Here is a 16919-nt window from a genome sequence, read left to right on the forward strand (position 1 = left end):
GGATGAAGAAATCCAACCTTCTGTATCCAATTTTACCCGGTGGAATACAGCATTAAACAACCCTGTTGTGTGTTTAAAATTTCATTTTGTCTATTGGAACACTAAACCATATGGTTTACCTGTTAAAGCTTATGGATATTTTGCTCATCATTGTTTCCTCATTTTCTACTTTGTAAATCAGATAATGTGAGGAAATAAGTTGTGATAATCAAAGGTAAACCTTAAAGTTCACCATGATGTTAAACTGTACCTTATGTCTTAATTATTTTATTGAAATGCAAAAGTTGTGCCTTTTTGATGTAGGTTGTACATTTGAAGTCAGACTGAACTGAGGACTAAAAATCGGATGAATGTGAAATATTTAATTAGGAAAGTGTATGGATGTTCTGTTTCACAAGAACTGCTTGAAGAATTAAACATCCTCAGGAAAGAAATTATTACTCCTTTTAATGTGTGAACCAGACTTGGGCTATATTTTCTGACATCAGCCAGTCTTTTTGATTTTTAAAGAATATGCTGGTAGTATTTTTTTTTTTCCTTTCCACTGTGGCCTACATTTATTTACTAGTCTCCTTTTATACATTTGTTTTCCTACATGAGTTTACAAATGGAAGATTTTCTTAAGATATATATTGAGGCTATAGTATAGCTAACCTGTAAAAGTGTGTAAGCTATGCAAATATATATATATGCTGTTTGTGTGAGACAGACTGGAAAGCTGTGTATCACTAGTTATTTATATAGCTTTCAGCATTGCTGTTGGAATTTATTTGAATCTAATTTGAGCATGTTGTAGTGTTATTTGCTTCTGAGACTTAAAGTTTAAGTGGAACAGCCTCACAAAGAAATGTCCTTTCATGATAAGATTGCAAAGTAAAAATGAAGGAGCAGAGAGAGGATTCCAGGACTATAATAATGTTTGTAACATTCATTAAACTGTTTGTTAAGTAATGTATTCAGGCTGACTAGTGTTTCCCAGCTTCTACATCGCCCATTATGTGTTCTAGTAAATTAAAGCTAGGAAACCTTTGTTTGAGTTATAATACTCAAACTGACATCTAATTCCCCCAGACAATAGGTACAAGCCTGCAAGCCTCTCTAATTCTTTCCAGTCTTTACATTTATTGATTCTTTTGTAAATGTGTTTTATCCAATCTATTACAAACATCACAGGTTAGAAGTGTGAAGTTTACCATGTTTGACCTCAGGCACATTAAAAACAATAGCTATCTGGCATACAATCATGCACCCCCGACTTACTTTTAATCAGAAGAAAATTTGGATCTACAGCTGCTCGACAGGTTTGATATCCTGCTTTGCTTAGAAGGACTGACATGTTAATTCTTTGATCTGACTGGTTTGAATCTGAATTTAGTTCAGCTATCATTCATATTCTAGGCTCTAAATGTTTTATTACTTGAGTTGGGTTATGTAGTTTATTTTGATTCAAGACTTCATTTTGTCTAGTCTTGAATAATGTTTTGCATATACAGATGTTTCTAACTGCAAAGTATGGCTGTAATCCTCTTTCTTTTTTCCTCAAGTTGTCAGGGTTTTTGCATCTCTTGTTATTGAAAAGTTACTAAATAGTCCATTCATAATCTCTGAATGGATAGAAAGAGTAGTAAATTTTAATGAAATGAACATAATACATTTTTATTATTTTGTGAATATCGTATACTATAAAACATATGTAACAAATAATTGATAGTAAACAAACACATATTATTTTTCCCACCATATTCATCATCAGTTTCAAAGCTTTGAAGTTCAATAAATAATTTATGATAGTTGTTAGTGTAAGGACGTCAAACCATACCCCTGATCCTGCTTGCTTTTTGTCTTTGTTGTTCTCAAGCAGAACTTTGATTGGTAGCCAAACTGAATGATAAAGAAGGTATAAATAACTGATGGGATTCATTAAACAGACTGAAAATTAAAATTGATATTTTTATTAAAAAAAATTGAAATGCATAATTAAAATTTTCTGTATTTAAAAAAAATACTGGTTAAGAATTGCAACAGTCAATGATGCAAGCAAATATTTTTAATACAAAATGGAATATGTTTTCAGCCTGCCTTTGTTCTCAGAAGTTCAATCAGGGTGTCTCTTAGCCTGGTTAAATATCTTGCTTAGATCTGGTGTGTTTGCCAAGAGTGAAGAAAAGACACCAGAGTACAAAAATTAAGAAATACATGTTTTTGGCCTTTAATCCTGTGGAACATTTTATTAATGTTCTAATTCCTTTGTTCTCCCTTGTTTACATGGAAGAGCCAAAGACTTTGGAGAGATTTTTAAGCACCAAATAGATTATTTTTTTTTTTTTCCCCCCAGGTCATTCAGGTTTTTCAGGATGTTTTTTATTTATGTGTCCTTATAAAAGGTCTTAAATACTCCAATAATAGATTGTCAGTTTTCACCTATAATCTGACTAATCTAAAATTTAAAGCAGAAAAAAAATGATGTGACTTCAGGCAGAGATGTAAAAATTCTGTGTAATTCTGTAATTTCCAGGTATCGGTTTGTGAGGTCTCCACTCCAACCCTCAAAACTGAGTGAGATCAGGACAGAGCAAAGTGGTTTGAATCCATTCTCATTTTGGCTGCAAAAAGCAGTGCAGCATAAAACCTCACATGTAGTTTTCCAAAGCTAGGTGGGGAACTACATTTCTCTGTTATCTTTTTTTTTTTTTTTTTTTTAAAAACATCGTGTACATATAAATGCAGATGCATGACAGTGCTTAGGCTCAAGGTGACAGGACTGCCTAGGAATTTGTGGCCTTTTTAACTTCTCCATGGGTGGCTACAACCAACAGCACTTCTCTTACTGTGTAGTTTTGCATTTGTGAAGCCCTAGGTTTTTTCTTTGTTTCTGACATAGGGTGGGAGGGGGTGCAGGGGGATATAAATAGCTACTGTTTTGTACAGCTGTAATGACAATGAGACATCACAGTAAAGCTTTAAAGGATATCTTCAATATGGGGCTGGATATACTAGGCACTAACAGGAGGAGGCGGTTATTCCATGGTATAGGATCTTCTGGGTCTGAGGTATAGGCTGTTTTGCAAGGCTTTCTACATAAAGGTGATTTATAGGTATCATGAGCTAGATGTTGTGAAAGTTACCAAAAATAGCAAGGACAGCTGTCTTGTTCTTGCCTTTCAGGGAGTTGTTGTCTCTCAAGATTTCCTGTACACCACTGTTGTTCGCCTTGAAATCAGTATGGGTCCTGCCTTCTGTTGGCAAGACCACATTAAGCTAGTGTCTTCATTGGCTCACTAATTTTTCTGGTGTGGCAGATGACAAGAGAGAAATGATTTGGGAAGTTTTGAACGTTGACAAATATGGTAATAATTTCATTTGGCAAAGGCATGTTACTATTTTCTCCATACTGAGTAGTAATCTTCTCCAAAAAATGAATTTGTTAGAACATTTCAGGAAAAATAAAAAGCCAGCATCTTTTATAGTTGAAAGTGTTAGCCTAAATATAGATGTCATCATAGACTGCTCAGTGTTGTTGGACAGTGGCAAATTGTTTCCTTTAGGGATCTGTAAATGATGTGATGAGCAAGTATTCAATCTTCACTTGGTAGCTCTAGCTGCTTCTTAAAAAGTACTTTGGTTTCATTTTGTTCTAAAAACTCTCTTCCTTTCTTCCCCATGGCTTCTGCCATGCTCAGTTTGTCTATTTTTTTACTACTACATTGTAAAAACAGTGATGACAGTTGATAAAGCTAATGATGCTTGCAGATGAACACTCATATTCTTTTGGAAGCTTTAAAAAGAATATCAGCAAAAACATTGCAAGAAATGCCTGACTACAATGTGACCTCATGCATGTTAATTTTTCAGTGCAAGAAGAACCTGTATACTCGCCTAAAGCATCTCTGGCTTTCATAGATCAACTTGAAGGATTGGGGCTTGTTTTTTGTAAGAAACATGGAAAATATTTGTCAGCTACAGCTCCCTATTTGCAACAATACATCACCTTTGTATCTATCTTTGGTCCTAGAGAGAATCTGCTGACAGCAGGACTATGATAGAACAGGCCACATCCCCCACTGAATTTTTACTTTGTGTCACCTTGGGGCATCATGTCTAGTTTCTGAGTAATGATAATTTCTTAACAGTCTTTAGTAATTCTCTTCTTTTGTTGTCTTGTGCAGCCTACCAGTTCTTCAGAGGCTAAGCTCATGTGTTTCACAAAGTGGATGCAAAAATGCTATTAAAGAAAAATCTCGGTCATTTTCAAGCTGCCTTTTTTTGTAGTCAGATATTTTGAAGACTTAATTATGTAAATTAATATTAAGCTGTAATCTCTTTTTGAAAACATCTGGATTTCTTGACAAGAAAGATGGAGCAGAAAAGATGGAAAAAAGGCTGACTTCAAGAAGGATAAAATTAACCTCAACTAAAGGAAGTGGGTTAACAGTTATCCATAAGTTGCCAATGTTCAGACTAGAATATTGTTCACACACAAACCTCAGTTACCTGCAGAACAAAGATCTTCAATAACTGTCAGTGCAGAAAGATCATGGTAGTAATCTTTGTGACCACTAGTAACTTCATAAAATGCAAGATGCTCACAAATTTAATGCTTGGTTCTTGGTATTGAAATCCTTGGAGTTAAATTAATAAAACAAACTTGTGTAGCTATCAGCCAATGCCTTAGTGAGCTAAATGCTCCTTTTTAGGTCACAAGAAGCACCAATTACTCCAACTATCAAACCCAGTGTGCTTCAATTAAAATTATTTTTTTTTTTAGTGCAAGTCTACTTGAAGAAACAAGTATTTCACAGCAAAGGAGATGAAAATTGGAACCTGTCAACTGTATATTTATACATAATTTTGCTACAAGTATCAAACTCTGTCCTTAGTGTGTATTAGTTGCTAAATAAAGTCAGATGTCTGAGGCGAGAACTGGAGAGCTGAGAGCAAATATTCATAGTGGAAGCTGATAACAGCCTTAATTAAGCTGCTGCTATCTTTCCATGATAAATTTAGAACTTTTCCATAAGTCATCTGACTTAAAGCTCCATTTGTACCCAGGAGTGTTTGATTTAGATCAGTTTCTTTGTTAAGAGGTCTGCAGATGTTGCTTTGATAGCCCTAGCTGTCTCTTATTGAAGCTTGCTTCAGGAGCTTTGTTTCTGCCGAGTTGCAGTATGGAGAAGGAGGTGTATATCTGACCTAAAGCTGACCTCTCATCATTCAGTTTTTCCAGGGTTGACATGCCCTGAGAAATATTTTTTTTTTTTTTAAGGACTAATGCTTTCTTGTTCTAATTCTTGAATCCCAAATTCCTTAATCTCTTTTAGTTACTGTAGAAAATAAAAGATGAAATGCGCAAATAGGTGGATAGTAATTGTCCTCACTAAGCCTTAGCAATGACATCTATTTTACAGAGCCTGTTCCATGCAGCTGTGTCGCATATGAAGCTTTGCACATTGTATTCTCAGTGTTATGTTCAGAAAGAAGGACTTCCACCTTTTGAAGTCATGAAGCCTTTATTTGGGACCAGATTCTATACTGAAATAAGCACTTCAGTGTATTTGAAATTATATTGGGGAAGACACTCAAGGTGGGTACTCTCAGAGCTTAAAAAGAGAGTAGTTGTTTGGATATCATGCAGCATATCATAATGTGGCAGTTTTACAAAACAAGACAAAAATCTTGATCTTCAAGACTAAGTCTCAATAGTTGAAGGTAGGAAAAAAATGATAGGTGCCAATCAGCTGGGGCTTTCTCATGACTGTGTCAGGGTTTTTCCTGGGATCCGTCTCTGCTCCTGGACAGTTGCATACAAGTGGTGATTGGACAGTCATTCTGCGCATTTGTCTCATTTCCTTCTGATTCAGATTTGGCTGGAGTTACCCATTTCATCTCCATATTCCATTACTCCTACAATATCTCTATTCTAAAAATTAGAAACAGCTGAGGAAAACTGCTGGCACTCACTTCATTCTAAGAAGTTTTATCTTGATAACTTTGGCTAAAAGGATAGTTTCAAGCATATTTTTAGAAGCTTTGGTGGGCACAGTCCAAGACAACTATATTCCTGTAGCGTTAACTGCAACTAAGCTGAAAGGCTTTGAGACAGTAACTCATTTGGTGGATTTTTTGAATAGCAAGTTAGTATTATGTCATCCGATTATTTGGTTGGATTTATTTTCTCTGTGTATTTTGCTTTCAGGCATTGTACACATTGTAAATGTGCTATTAAATCATCAGTGACTAAACTGTCCAACAGAGACACTTTTTTCATTTTAATTCTTTTCAGGAGAGAATAATTGGAAGTGAAAGGTAATTCTTTTATTAGAATTTTTTTATCAAAAAAATAAAATGCAACATTTTTTTTCTTGTCTAGAAATTCTGTTATTGTTTCTGAACTAGACATTTTGATAGTATTCTTCTGTATAGTTTACTTAGCAAAATTGGAGGGACCGTCCAATACTACTGCCTCACAAATAGTGAATAAGCAATGTTCAGAGACTGTAATTGTTATGGTCATTGAAATTTGCGATAAACTGGATCATTAAGTTGATGTAAATTTGGCTTAAAGTACAGTATTCATATATTTTATACCAAAACAAACACAAAACATAGAAGAGTTGCATTTCACCAGAACCTGAGAACTGGTATGAAAGGAAAAGGAGCTCTGACTGAGAGATGTGGATGCTCTGCTGTATATGATTGCTTAAAAATGGGCAAAAGAAGTCAAACTTGTTCTGCCATATTTCTGCTGGCTGTGCTTGTATGTGCTAACATTTTTCCTAGTTCTTGTCTGCCTCTTACTTTTGTCTTTGTTTTTAAAAAAAAAAAAAACTTGGTATGCTTCTGGATGATTTTTTTTTTTCCTTTTTTTTAATAGGACTGCAGAAGAAAATTAAAGTTTGAGTATTATATTTTTTGGGCGCATGTATATGCCTGTTTGTTGCACTATGATACCAGCTGAATCAGCAGTGTTTCATAACTTCTCAAGTGCTAGGATTTCTTGGTGTCATAACTTGGAGGTGGGGTAGCAGAAACCAGTAAGAAATACTAGCCAATATGCATAACTGTGGAGTGCTTAAAGTTACAACAGTGATTCAGATTGCTCCTTGGGCAATTGGCATTTGCAAGAGGCTTATGAGTTAATAAAATATTGTTAGTTTTCTTACCTGTCAGTCACTAAGTTGAGTGGAATTTGTATCTGGAATAATAAATTCATTCAATGACATCTCTGTATAGTGTTGTATAGTAAATTAGCTAATAAAGTATATCATAGAAGTAGATGAAAAATATTATTGTGAAAGAGTGTACGCTCCTCTGATCTATAATTAATCTGATTAGTTGCATTTTAAGGAGATTGAAGCAGATAAAAGGTGTAAAATTTTCTCCGTAGTGGTTGTTATTTTACCAAGGTAGCAGGAATGTTTCTGGAGAAGTAAATACTCTGAATATTTCTGCATACCGGCATGTGTGGGAGCATCAAACAAGAAGATGCAGATCCAGAATGCACACGGTGTTTACGTTATCTGAAGAGATTCTCTGGTTTGGGATTAGAAAGGTGATGGATGTAGGTAACTCCTACAGACAGTAGATATCAAAGCTTTACTGTGTTGCCTCACTCCCCTCAGGTTACGTACTGCTCTCTTTACTCCAGTATTTGGCAAACACTTCACTGAGGTAGCTGTCTTTCCAAAGACCTGCTGAGAACAGAAGCAGATGGCAGCTCAGCCATTTATCCATCCTGCACTATTTACTTCTATATTTCTCTGGAAACTGAAGTTAATTGATGTTAAGCTGTAACTTCCTACCTCCTTCTCGCTCTTTTTTTTTTTTTTTTTTTTTTTTTCCCTCTCCTCCAGAGAGAAGAAAACAGAAACCATGTCTGATTTTTTTGTTATTTTTGGGGGGCTTGTTATGGTTTTTTTGTTTTTGTTTTTGTTTTTTTTCCTAGTCATTAGTATTTCAGAGCTGTAATGAGTAGTCTTTGAGAACTGATGAAAGATGAGATACCAAAAGACTAAAAATTAACATAAGTTAGCTTATTCTGTTCCTAGAAACACACATGTCAAGAGGATGGTAGGAGTATACCTAAAATACCAATTCGGATTGAGGGTTTGGGTGGGGTTTTTATGGGGGAGGAAGGGAGATGATACCAGTCCAACCTAACTTCCTTCCATATTGGGTCCTTTTGATCAGTGTAGATTTTTTTAAAGATTTCTGATGACTTCTCATGTGGAATAACAATAAAAAACAACAACCTTCCCATGAAGCAAAAACTACTCCGGGTGGATTCGGCACTGCTTGGAGAACTCCACTTGAAAAGTAACTATCAGCAGTTCATTACCTACACAGAAGGATTTATCCAGTTAGGTTTTGTATGGTGATCTCCAATGCTACTGAATTTTTATTTGTCTGTTTTCATGAGATGATGGAAGAGACTAAGCTTTTTTGAACTTTGCCATCAGTGCTTTAGTATAATGTTAGAATCAAATAATCTTAACAAAATGAATGGACATTCAGTCTGATAAGGGAATATTTTGCTGTTCAGAAAACACTATTTATTTGGAGTAGTGGACCATTCTGTGTAGACATATTTAATTGTATATATTTAAATTACTGCTGATGGGCAGGAGGAATAAACTAAAAAAATACAGATGGTGATCAGATACTGACCATTACTACCATTTCAGTAGAGAAAAATATGTAATATGTAAGGTTAGAGTAGATCCCTTTGCCTTACAGCTGAGGGAGATGTGTTAAAAAATGCAAAGCAACTCCAAGGTTGAGCTGAAGCTTATGTCACGAGATCTATAAAGTAATCAGTACTGCTAAGACTTCAGCTAGAGTTGTGCATCCTCTGTTGGGCATAGTCCTTCACGAAATAATTTGATCACACAAGAGCTATGTGGATACACTTAATTAAGAGGGATTGGTAAGTGTAGAGAAGATGGTGGGGGAGAGAAACCATTAAAATAGTAATCAGGTGCTAGTAAGGTCACTGCAAAATGTTTTGGGCACTGGGGATCAGGCTTATTTACTTCATTTAGTGTCACTTCTGCTTTAGTCTCGTGTCAACTCTGTTAAAGATAACACCATCTTTCCTGGTGAGAACGTCAGATGTGGAACAAGATGAGTCGTGGATGTGTTGAGCCAATGCCAAAGTAGATCTATCTGAATTGGTATTCCTGGAAAGCCTAGAATCCCTTCACCCTGGGGTTCCTACTCTCACGTCTCAGTCTGCACGCTGGTTCTTCCTCTCATGCAAGTTTGTGGAAAAGGTGGTGTGAGTGAGAGAGCAGGCAAACTGTTTTGATGTACCCGTTTAAATACAGTCTCTGCGATTTTCTGGGTATCAATGTTTAAAACTAGCATGCGGCCTTTTGTTTGTGCTTCATGCTGTTTGGAGTGCTTAACTGGTGACGTTACAGCAGAAGGCAAGCTAACAATTAGCTGAGCTGTTACTCAAAAGTCTTTATGGTGCCTAAATTCCCAGTTAGAGTTTAATGCAGGGTAAAGAAAACAGTGGCTTACTTTGTGAAAGGTGGATGCATACTTCATTGCGAATGTTATGAACAGTGTGAATTTCACTACTGGTTTATATGAATGCCACTACATTTTGAGTAATTTTTTTTTTCACGATCTTCCTTCAAACCCAGATCCTGGGCTGGAAGAGAGAAAGGGCTCAATCCTTAATTGACTGCTCATAATTGACTGAATGGGAGGGGAGGAGCCTGGTCCCATAGCCTTACAACTTCTGTATGCCTCCTGGAAATTCAGCTTCGTTCTCCTCTTGGATCTGATACACAAAGAACTGTGAAGGCAAGAATGGTATTGCACATAAATTGCCTTACATTAATTTCTGTTCCAATTCTGTGTAGCACATGTAAGTGAAAATCTTGGAAATATGTTTGCTAAATCATGTGGTAAATGGTCTTGTTGATGACTGCAGAGTTGCTCTGGGGATGGAGTTGTTAAGCACTTATTATAGGAATCCAACAGGGCAAATTAAGAGAAACCTCTGTGTGTGCTTGTTATTTTAGGACTTTTATGCTTGTCTTCTGAGAGACCCCATGTAGAACCTCATGACCTAAAAAGACTTGATGTCTTTTAGTCAGAGGTTAACTTTTGAAATCTCAGTTACTGACCTATCAACAATGAAAATGATCACCTCCAAGGGAGGGTTTAGTGTTATTATTCTTTAATGCTAAATAGCTGAATATTGCTGTTAATAATACATATAAAGTAGCTTTTTAGTATTCTGCTTAGTTCAGTATGGTATTTTCACTTATAACTGAGCCTTTTTATACTTGTAAATTAGGGGGGATATTATATGTTTCATTGTAAGTAACTGCTAAGCAGGTTTCTTACTTGTTTGTAACACCATTGCAAGCATTCCAGTAATCCGTGAGTGTTCAGAGGCAGTGGGTGGAACTTTAAACCTGTACATGAGTGTTCCTTGGAAATACTATTCCAAGTACACAGAAACACTGTGCATGATAGAATTTTCCATTATAATAAATTCTTTCATAGAAGAACCACTGCATAGTATTTTTTGCTAGTTTTCACTCTTACGTTTCAAGACTTAAATATGCAGTTCACTTAGAACAAGTAATGCTGTTGTTTATACTGCTTGCTAGATACTTCTCCAGATGTATGTCTTTAAAGATTTATCATTTTTTACTACTAGTATACAAATCTACACTTGTACATAAAGGTCAAATTTCAAAATGTATGGAACAGGTGAATAAATTTTCCCACAATTTTTTCTTTCGTAACTTAGCTAATATAATTTCAGAGAAAGTTATCTGAAAAACTGTCATCTTCTAATGCCAGGTTTTTTTCAGGTTCATAAGCATTTTCAGTAACCTTTGTGAGCAGATTTACTGATATATCTTGAGTTCCAGCTGAATCAGTTAAGACTGTTAATGGCATGATTATTTTGTTAGTCATTGTTATTATAACTGTGGAACTCCCCTTTGAGGAAAAAAGGGGTCATCCATCTTTTGTAAGATTCATACATGAGCATTATCACTATAGTAATAAAATTCATTGCTTGGTAACCACAAAGGACTCATACCACTGGAAAATGTGATCACACTTACATACACTGTCATGTGCACGGTTAGTTTAGCTTTAGAATTAGCACATGACAATGCAAGTATAGCATATTAATAAAGAGGGAATGCTGGAAAGCTTGAACAAAATCTTAAAAATACCTGAAACAACATTCTGTCCTTCCTGTTCTACTTCACATTCTTTTGGTAAGGTCTACAAGCTTGGGTTTTTTTACTTATTATATGTATTTACAGCTAATATTCTTAGGATCCTATGTTGTCTTTAAATAGCATTTTTCCACCATCCTTACCAGTTTATTTAGAATGCTCTGTATCTGCAACTTGCATAGCCAATGCTTAGATGGCTTCTGTAAACTATATGCTAACCATCTATATTCACTAGTATTAACTTTTCCTCTCATTTTTCTCTCTGTATCCTGTTTGTAGTATTGATGGAAGTATCCAAAATCGGTTTTATCTATGGTTACAGCTTGATTTATTCATGCAGAAAGCTGATATCAATATTACCTCGAAGAAATTCATACTAGTTCATATCGCTCTTGTGAGACTGTAGAAATATCAGCATTAAATTGACTTAAGATGATGGACGGTATTATTTTGGGAAAAAAAAAAAAAGCAGGCCTTTTAGCTTGTGCAATGTTCCAGCATGTGATATAGGGTCTCACCAACTTCACTGTCATCAAGGAATGGTTTTCATTCAGTGGTAATTTGGAAAATTTCTGAAATTCTGGATCTTGGGCTGTGAACTGTGGTAGCTTTGCTGTGGTACATTTGCTTCTGTTAGTACTGTGGGCTATTATCTTCAAGCACAGGGAAGAGTCATGGAGACCAGGCAGTAATACTGCTTTAAACTGCAGTTGCTAACCTGACCAGGTTTGTCTGCTATAAAAAACACAATGTCCTTATGGCTTGCAAATCACAGTGACCGTAAACCTTGACAGTACAGACAGAAGAAAAAAAACAACTGGAATCTAAGAGAGCTGGGTTTAGGACATGTCAGTCTTCTGCCATGGTGCCAAGCGCTTTCAGTTTGTATTGAAGGAAAAAGGTACATAGCATTTCAGAAGTGACTTGCAGCAACATGCAGAGATGCCTGCTTCTGTTTGCAAAGGCAGCAACAGAAAGGATAAGCAAATGGGGTGGAGTAGAAACAACTCCCTTTTGTTGTGTACTGGGACATAAAAAGTACTTTTCTAAGAAGGATTGTTACTGAACCCATTGTTGTTGATATTTAAAACTGAGCTTGTGTTCAGCTAATCTTTTTTTTTTTTTTTTTTTTTTATTTTTAAAATAAAGGCAGTTGAACACATGCATCAAATGTGCATTGAATTCTAAAACAAATACAAGTCATTGGCTGCACTTCTTAATGAAGAAAATGGTGGTGTTGGAGTTGGGAAGTATAACAGACTTTCCTTCTAATGAAATTAAGTACATGTACATTTGTACATAATCCCTAGCACATTAGCCTCTCTAGGTGATACCCACCTCATTAATGTATTCTAAGAGCTGCAGGTATCTAAAGAGAAACAATACAATTAATTCTGTACACATCAATCTTTAATGTTTTATTGTATGACCGTTTCCCTCTTTGGTAGAGGCTGATTTGGCCAGAACCTGATGGCCTTATAAGTGAGTCTTCTACTAAGGCTTTTGAAGAATTCCTGAGATCTTAATAAGTAAATAAAAAAAGGAGAGAGTTTGTAGTCCTGCAGATTACAGCTGCAGATTATTTCAGAATATCATGTAACAAATCACTGCAAGCTATGTTGTACAAATGATGAAATCTTATAAAATAACATATGATGCGGCAGAGTGTTTTAAAGAATGATTTCAGTATCTTGAACATGTTAAAATATCACATGCAGATTTAGTCTATTTGGGATTTCACAGTTGTACTGCTGTAAAGAATAATTTTTGTGCAAGCTAAGTTGTGGGCAGGGGAGGGGGAATCAGACTATAGTACAGTATAAACTAGATGAGAATTAATTTTTCCTAAAATGCATAACAAACATGATCATCTAGCATGCTTTTAGCACTACAGTGGCTTTTATGGGGCTTCTGTAATTTGGATACTCTGATTTGGAGACTAATTAAATTCATGGGCAGCACTTGAATATTTTACATTCTTAGGTTGTGTAAAGACTATTTGAAATAACGGGATTGACATTAACCTTTTAAATTTCTGTTTTAAAAATATATTTGAAAATATTTAAAAAATAAATTTCAGTAGAACGATTAGAGGTTTCAGGGAAAATTCTGCTCTTGTGTCTTAGACTATAGGTAATCATTCAGTTTGCCTCTGTGTAATAGATAAAATAAATTTACTTCCCTCCCCACCTCAATCTCCAATTACTGGTGTAAACCAAGGGGTTAAAAACCTTCTATTTCAACTTGGAAAGAGCAAATGCATTGAAATTCAGCTGAAAAAATGGCATTTAGGCAGTGAAAAATTTACACAAAAACTTAGGAAGGTACAGTATACCCAGTTTTGTATTTCAGGAGGGGGGTGCTGTTATAAGTGTGTTGAGTACTTATAAGGCTATTGAAAATACAAATAAATATTTGGCTATGTTTTTTTCATAGTTATAGCTCACATTTGTGAGGTTGGTCTGTTACCAGTTCTGTCACTGTTTAAGAAAAAGTAAGGCAGGATTGCACTGTTCTTTTGTATTGTTGCTTGTGCTTATATAAAATCATGCGAGGCTGGTTCATAAAGCTGCTCAGAGCAAATATTAACCTTAAGATCCTCTTACTTCCTTCGGATTGTGGCTACTTTCTGCAACAATGCACCTTGCAATCGTTAAAATGTCAGAGCAAAGGAGGGACTCTGTGGACAGAACAACAGGGGAGGACAGCGGAAGTAGTGACTTGGATTGATTTAAATTGTTACAAAATTTCATTAAATTCGTTAGACTCTTGTGTGCTTACGCTTCTTGGCTGAAAGGATGCTGTGATGTGTCAGGTAATCTCATGTCTTCTGCATATTGATTCTGTCTGATAGTGGGCTGTGGCAGATGTACAAATGTTGGGCTGAAAACACCATGGGAAATAAACCTCCCAGGTAGTGGTGTGCAAAACTTTCACCTGGCGTAGGCCTAATAATGATGTTGTTAATTGACTCTATCTGTAAAGGGAGCATCTTTGGCAAAGGAATTTGGCATCTTTGTCAAAGGAATCAGACAAACTGATTTTTCACATCTGAATTCAGAAGCAGTTAATCGTGTCTTAGCAGGTTTTGAAGACACTTGTGAGTCTGATCTACAGGCCATCATACAAAGAGAACTGAATGTTGTAATGGGAGCTCTATTTCCCCAAGCATTTGGGGAACACCCTGGGGAAAGGAGAAATCTGTGCAACCTGGTTTCAAGGGAGCTGAGAAATTCCCTGATGGAGGGGTAAAAAAAAAAAAAAAAAAAAAAAAAAAAGCTATGTTGAGAGAAGTTTGGATATGCAGAATAATTTTAGCTTGAGCAGTTTGTTCTCGCTGGTGAGGAAGCAGAGACAGGGAAATGAGTGTGCCTTTACACTGTTTTGTTTGCATGTGCATTTCTTTGTTTTAACATTAGCTGAAGTTAAAAACCAAAATTTGGAACCACTGTGTGTTTTGGTGCCATCATTTTCACTCATTTTCCTGGAGATGTGACCTGTTAATCTAGAATGCCTTCAGGTTTCAGAGCTCTGTTTCTCAAATGTGTGAGTCATCGTTCTGTGCTAATGCTGAGATGAGGAGCTTGCATCTGTCTGGTTTTTGCACCTATCTCTGTATACAGTACCATTTTTTCAGCTGGCCTTAGAAAAAAGTGTTGTGGAGTATGCATCAAGTTGCATAGCTTGAGAATGGTAATATTCCCAAAAGAATAAAGGGTCTGAAAGTAGTAGATAACCCAGTTAAAACATGAAAGTACTGTTATGTGTGTTCTTGGAGAGAAAATAAAAGGGGGAGGGTATAAGGTTTTTCTCATGGAACCCTCTATCTAATCAAAGGCTTATAAAAATTAAATAAGTGGTTGAAAACACAGATATCCATAAGGTTTTATCACTTTTCATGTCTGTGGAAATTATTTTGTTCTGTACAGTATGAACACAACAATCTTCTGAAGAAAAGGACTCAACTACAGTGTTAATGATGTGCAAGGAACTAAAGTTGTCACTTGTAAACGATACTTTCAGGAATGAGAAATTAGTTTACCTGATACCTCATAGTAAGTGTCTTTGAAATTCTAAGGTGCTGTCTTTGTAAATTAAGATGAAAACATTGAGAGACGAGGTGTTTATGTAGCCTGTCTTGTATATATTTTCCAAAATATATCATTGAGTACATATTTTTTCGCAACATATTTTAAAGCAAAACCAGTGTGTTTGGTACAGATGTGGCATTTGCATTCCTGAGTTAAGGGAACTCGCTACTGGTGAATTATGCCAGTCATTCCGAATATGTGCCAGAAAACCCCATACATGTACCATGTTCTGGAAGCTTTGACCACTTGACTGAGAAACTGTTATAAAAAAATATTTTAAAAGCTATTATAACACATAGTTGTAGAAATTTCCTGCTGCATATAAAACTGTCATCTTTACTATGACCAGTTTTATAGCTTTTGAGAGAAAATAGTTTGTGGTATGTTTTTCAAAGACTATTTTTTTTAACATACTTTAATACCTGCTCATACTAGAAGCAGAAATTCAAGTCTTCCCTATAATATAAACCTAGAAGTTGGAATGCCTTCTGATTTAGTGAAATATTACAGGACTTATTTTCACCTAAGGTTAACTTGGTAGGTCACTGGATCATCATTGCAATGGGCAAAGCAGACAGCAGCTATGCACCTGGTATGCTTATATTTTTATGTCAGTCTCTGATCCTGTTAAAAGCCACTTGAAATCAAAGCACTTGAAGTAAATTGCCAAGCGTGTACCCAGCCTTGGAAAATGGGAGTGCAGCCACTATTCTGAGTTTCAGTAAGAATCTCTTGTCAGGAGACAAGGGTTAAGACCCTATTTGTACGTATGGAATTAGGTAGGAATGAGGCATTTGGACTTCTGAGAATCCCTGGAGACACCTTTCTGATATCTGAAGGGCCCTAAGTATTTGTAATAATCAGCTGCTAGTCTTCTATTTTTTTTTTTTGTCATGTAAGTACGTATCTATTATTTGAAACTGAATATTATACAAGAAATAATAAAAAATGTTAAAATATATTTTAAAGATTGCTAGAGAACTTGTTGCACTGACTTCGCGTCCTAGTGGATCTATTCCACTGTTATGTTCCCCAGTGACCTTGGTTGGCATACCTGACCTTAATGCTTCAGCATTTCTAGTTAGCATGTTTGTTTGCCAATAGACCATTGTGGGAAGGATCTGCATATCTGCATATTGCACAGATGATAGTCTGTGCCTGAGGAATACAGTATTAAAGATATATCTAGCACGTGAAGGCCTCCAACCAGCTATGTGAACACAGCTATGTGAAAGGTGGAGTATATATTACCAAAAACAGCTGATGATTTTAACATCTAGATCTAGCTGTATGAAAAGTTTTCCTTTAGTTAGTTGTAGTAAGTATACTATTACCTAAACTTTTATTAAATACATCAGTGAATCTGAAATGCGGAACACCAACATTCTTTTCCTGATAATATAGTATTATTTGTATCTTAAAAGGTATGCATTAGAAATGCAAGCAAATCCCCAATTTATGCATAATTTTGGTCTCATAATCAGATGTTTCCTGAAAATATGAATAGGTGTGCTGATCTTGCATCCGAGTCTCTTCATTTTCATATTCATTTTCATTATTTATGCATCTAAAACTATGGAAGTTACTTTACTGTTGTGCTGCATAGTCATTTGTT

General features: G+C 35.7%; 1 protein-coding gene across 7 annotated transcripts in view; it reads left to right on the top strand.

Annotated features, from left to right (window-relative positions):
• The window catches only part of TENM3 (teneurin transmembrane protein 3), a 1343701-nt gene that overhangs the window by 962463 nt on the left and 364319 nt on the right, over window positions 1-16919 (top strand). The gene's annotated exons all lie outside the window — the stretch shown is intronic.

Source organism: Tyto alba, unplaced genomic scaffold (assembly GCF_018691265.1).
Source record: "Tyto alba isolate M040663 unplaced genomic scaffold, T.alba_DEE_v4.0 Super-Scaffold_6, whole genome shotgun sequence".
NCBI lineage: Eukaryota > Metazoa > Chordata > Aves > Strigiformes > Tytonidae > Tyto > Tyto alba.